This window comes from Manis javanica, chromosome 6 (assembly GCF_040802235.1).
Source record: "Manis javanica isolate MJ-LG chromosome 6, MJ_LKY, whole genome shotgun sequence".
NCBI lineage: Eukaryota > Metazoa > Chordata > Mammalia > Pholidota > Manidae > Manis > Manis javanica.
In genome coordinates, this window is record NC_133161.1 from 65,187,917 (window position 1) to 65,193,796 (window position 5,880).

Below are 5,880 nucleotides of genomic sequence, written 5' to 3' on the forward strand. Positions count from 1 at the left end.
AGACATCAGTGGCTCCTACTTCATGATCTCCAAGGTCTCACTAGACATCCCTAAATAGCATTTCCATGCTTACACAGATAGGATTCCAAAGTAACCTGTAGCCTACATTCAACCAAAGTTAATGGCCTTTCTCACTTTTCATATATAAATTCTCCACAAAACCATCTTCCCCAGGTTTCTTTGGCTCTGACAGTTCTTTCATGTCTTCTATACTGGCTCTCACTACTAACTTTCTGCAGACTGTGAATTACCTATTTTTCTTACCCTCCTCTTTGACCTAAACTGCAGTGTCATATCTTCAGCTACCAGAGGGCATCTTCATTCAGATGTCCTACACAATGTCCAAGAGTGAACTAACCAATACCTCCAAAGTACACACATGTTCCTATTCTCAGCTTCCCTCATTTCATTGGTGACACCCAGATTCTCTTTTGACACAGCCTCTAATCCTCAGAATTGACTTTCATTGATTTTGTACATACCTCATAGACCATCAGGCACATCAAGTCTTCCTTCAGAATATCTCTTGTAGCCACCTCCTTGCCACCACTCGAGACCAGTCTTCATCATCCCACATCTAAACAGCCACCTTCTAACTGGTTTCCCTGGCTATGTTCTTTCCCAACTTCTGTTAATCTCACTCCAATATGGTGAGCACCATAATGAGCAGAACTATGTCTTATTCATCTTTGTACTCCCAGCACCTAATATGGTGCCTGGCACAAAGTAAATGCTCAAAAAATATTTGCCTGATGTATATATCAATTCCTTATTAACTACCTCCAGATTATTTCTTCAATAACATATTTGCCCTTTTATTCCATTATACATTAAAAAAATTCATCCTTACATATCTGTATCAGGGCTATCTTCATGTATTTTTTCCCAAGAAACCATTTCTTCAAGAGTACCCTCACTCAGAAATAAGTAAGGTAACTAAGACAGAAATGTAAAGCTTGTCTGCTTGAACCTGGGGTAGAGTGACTATATCCATACCTAAAGTCTTCTCCACTCCACCTTCTTTCCTCTGTCCCATCCCAGGCAACCCTAGAGCTAGTAACTGTCTAGGATACCCTAAGACGGTAGTTTCCAAACCTTCGTTTGCTTAATTTTCACCTGGAGTGTGTATTAAAATTCACATTACCAGGCCCTGCCTTCACTTATGATTTATTGGTCCAAACTTTGGCCCTGAAAAAGATGCATTTTAAGAACGTCCAGGTGACCCTGATGAACACTGTCGGAAGAATACACTTTAAGAAACCTTACCCTAGAAGGTAGTGGATTGGAATTTTAAAACTCTGTCTTACGGGATGATGTATGAACCTTGATAGCAGCAATTAACGTCTGTCAAAGCCTCATGGACGGGTGACAACTGAATGAAGATTGAAGGAGGTGGGGGAGTAAGCCATGTGGATATTTGGAGTAAGAGCTTTCTGAGCAAAAGGAATAGTAAGTGAAAAAAGATGAGACAGGAGTACATCTTGTGCATTAGAGGAACAGCAAGAATGACAACGTGTCTGCCGAGGAGTGATCCAGGAAGGGGTAGCAAAGCAATGAGTCAGAGGTGACAGATTGAGTAGCATCTGGACGTTATTAGAAGTAATTGGCTTCATAAGTTTCTACAGGATGACTTTACGTTGAGCAAAGGAATGACATGTCTGCTCACATTTAACAAAATTGTTTTGATACAATGTCAAAAATAGCCTGAAGTGGGGAAAGAGCAGAAACAGGCAGAATAGTTGTAATAATCCAAGCAAAAAGTGATGATGACTTGGTGACACAAATTGTGGAACAAGTGGTAAGAAGTAAACCAATTTTGTTTGTATTTTGAAGCGAGAGATGACATAATTTGCTGACTGAATATTGAATGTGAGACACTGATGTCTATAAGGTTTTTGCCCTGAGTATACTAATTAATATCAGGATGACTGAGAAAAAGGTAGGCAGGGGAGGGAAGAAGTCAACAGCTGAGTTTGAGAGATGTTAACATGTTAAGTTGGAGATGTATATTAGACATCCAAGTGGACATAGCAAGTGCCACAAGTCAAGAATTCAGGGGTAACGTTTGGGCTGAAAATATAAATTTAGATATCATTTTGATATTAGTAGCATATAGAAGGTATTTAAAAACATGAGATCACAAATGGTGTAAGTGGAGATAAAGAAGTGAAGATTCTTGAGCAATTCATTTTTAAGAAGTCAGGAATGGGGTGGACCCAGCAAAGGACAGAGAGAAGTAGCACTTGCTGATGCAGGAGGAAGCCAAGAAAGAGGACTGGGCAACTCAGTTTAAATTCTTTGGTAAGTCAGGTAAGACTAGAAATGGCCCCTGAATTCAGACATATGGAAGTCTTTGGTGTCGTGACAAGAGGAGTGGATGGGATGGAAGCTGAATGGAGTATATTCTAGAAAGAAATGCAAAGCGAGATCACTCTTTCAAGATGTCCTTTCATCCCTCTTAATTTCCTTCTCCCTGAGTCTCTGCACCATCTAGTACCATCTGCTCTTCTCAGCTTTTTGTCATATTGTACCCTCAATGATACTTACCTCCTCATTATGTTTGTATCTTCTTTCCAACTTGGAAAGAAGCTAATTTGGAAGCTCTTAGTGGAGAGAATCAATATCCCCTTTTATATCTGCAACACGCCCCTCAGTGTTGTGCACAATTCTATGCCTTTAAGTGAGTATTTGAAAATACATAATAAACCAAATAAATATTTCTTTTATGACATTCTCAGCCCCTTTTCCTAGCTCTTCTGCCTGATTTTAATTTTAAGCAGCCTGTAGATTATAATTTTAAGGTGCATTCTGCTCCTCAATTTGACCTTTAAGGGCCTACATGAAATGGTCCTAAATAAAATGTATCCTTTTAGTATTTCCTAATACAGCCCTTGGCTTTAATCAGGATAGTTTATTAAACATTTCCTGAAAAGAGGCCACTTATTTTTACTTGTCATTCTCATTATGATATTATCCTTGTCTGAAAATTGCTCCTCCAACCCAACAGCTTTCCCCCTCTCAAAAACTAAATAATTAATAACCCTAATCTTATCTTTTAGTGTTCTTTACTATATGGTCACTCCATATTTTAGACTTACCATCACCTGAAAATCAACATCATGATCTTTCTTGTATAATCTAATGAATTAAAAAATTCAACTTTTATATACTTCCCATTTTTAAAAATATCTTAAACCAAATTAGCATTTTTAGTTTTTTTGTTTATTCTATCCATCAAATAGCACTTTCAGGATCAGTAAAAACTCAGATGAGAATCAAAATATTACCAAACATAAAGACATTTAATGAAGGATTAATATATGATAGAATGAGTGAATAAATGATGAACAAATGAATGAATAGATGGATAAAAAGGGCTTTATGTTGTACAGTTGTTTTGTACATTATAAATTATCTTCCTTAATCCTCTCAAAAGCCATAGGATGTGGGTGGTGTACATATTATAAGACAATGATGAAATGGTCTTAAAGAGGTTGACACACCTAAGGTTATTCCAGGATACTGGAACCTAGATCTATGACTCTTTCCACTTTCCACTATAATTGCCTCCTGGACAAAAACATAAAACCACTCAAAACACTCAAAGCTATTTTCAAGCCTTTTCATTTAGAAATAATGTGGTTTTGCTAAATTTGTTTTTCAACAAAACTGTAGTTGTTTAATGCTATTCTTTTGCTCCTTAATAACATGAACCACTAGTCTCACAATTGGTTTGATCAGTTAACTTAACAAAATATCCATAAAAAAAAGTACACATTCTAAACAAATCTTTGCTTTTGATCTTTTAAATCTCAAAAGTTTTGTTAAACTATTACAGACTCTAACAGTAATGATTTACAAATTTGAGTTTCTGAAAATCAGGATAAAGAAGTTCTCTGGGAACACATTTCCTCTTTCGAGTGGACTTCTTTCTACCCCGAGACCTTCTTCTCAGATTTGTTATCTTAAGAGAACAAAACAAAGAATAGTTTATTAAGCAAGTGCTTTCTGAGTCTATATAAACTCCACACCTCAGATATATTTTAAAAGATATGCCATTTACTTCCTCAGTGTGGAAACTCCTATGAATTTTGAAAACTTTCTTATCCTTTTTGGGTCCTTAGGGTACCATTAGAGAGCTGAATGAATGATCTACTAAGAGAGATCCTAACAGGATTGAGTCCTTCAAGGTCAACAACAAAAGTCTGGCAATCTTATTTTCTTTACTTTTGATCATGGGATGTAAGGAAAAAAAAACAAGAAAGGAAAGTTATATGGCAACATATGATGCTATAAATGAAATATATTCTATAATGAGAAGGGCCAACTAGTTAAAGCAACCGAGGAGTTTACTCAGCATCCCAAGAGCCTGTTCAATCCATAACTTATACCCTAAAATGATTTGTCCCAAAACTTGGGGTTACACTGAGATCTTCAGAGGCATTATGTATAAAACCAAAGTGTTATTTTTAATTTTTAAAATTATCTTTGATAAGGATATATAAAACCGTGAAAATGTTTTTACATAACATTAAGTGCTTTTTTGGGTTGTAAATTGTGAACCTACAATGTAGAGATTTTGAATTTTAGCTTCTATAATTCAAAATAAGACACTATGTTAAATGTGTGTTAATTTTATGAAAGTGATGTTCCAATTGACTAAGATATTAAGATATTATTTTATTTTTAGACTATGTATTTTTATATTTTCAATCTCAAATTTATTATTTCTACCTTGTGTCATAGGTTGCATAATCAATGAGACAAACCTTTGCAGAGGAATCTGACAAATGAGCTGATTGAAAAACTAAGTATATGCCTTTTTTTTTACCATTTTTCCAAAAGAAATGTTTTTGAAATGTTAATGATAATTAACCTGCATAGTAGTTTCTCCTTTACCAAATCTTAATTGACTTTCAGAAAGTAGATACCTTTCAATGAAAATGGACAAAAATAACCCTCAATTAAATGATTATGAAATGCATTTTCCTGTTTAAGAGTGAAGATGAAACATGAAAAAACCAGCTTATACAGCAGACATTTTTCATTCTTTTTTACAACATGAGCAAATGGAGGATGAAGGAACAGCCTTCACCTTTCATCATATGCTCTGCTATGCTCCAAGATTTACAGTGACCCTTTAAGTTAAAAAAAAAAAAAGCTGCACAAAAAAGGAAACTGCCCGTCACTGAAGAGGTCACTATCAAGGATATTTCCATGTGCATGGTTTACAATGAATTGATGACTATTAACCAAACTAAGACCATGACTTTGAGGATCAACAAAATTTGAACATGGGAACATCCAAACAGATGCTTCTCCAGTGCATTTGTTCTGAAAAGTTATTGTCCAGCAAGCATTGTATAAACTCTATTTCACTCATGACAAAACAGCACTTGGATTTTTAGTGAGCAAAGCCATAGAAGAGAAGGAAATCTGATCATTTGCATCACTTTTTATGTAAAACTTCACAGTCTTGATACTGACAATGGTGTGATTTGTAAAGGGCGCTAATTGTGGTCAATTATTATAGTCCTGTAGCACCACCTAGTGTTTCCCACGTATTGCTGTAGCCCAGCTCACCCATTAAACCAAACTAACAATTTCTTACAATGGTAGTCATGCATTCTAAATGAAGGGAAACAGGAAAGCTTCATAGCTTAATTTTGAAATCACTTAGTTGTAATATTTTTCACTCTTTCTTTTTAACACTTTTAAACTGCTGAAGGGTCCTTACCATTTTTGTTGAACTGAGAGTCTTTTACATCTTTGGGGTTTCCTCCCATTGATAGATAGATCAGTTCCCATTAATAAAGCATTACCATTGCTTACTGGCAAAATGATGCAATCATAGGCTGAGACTACTTTTGATAAACAGTA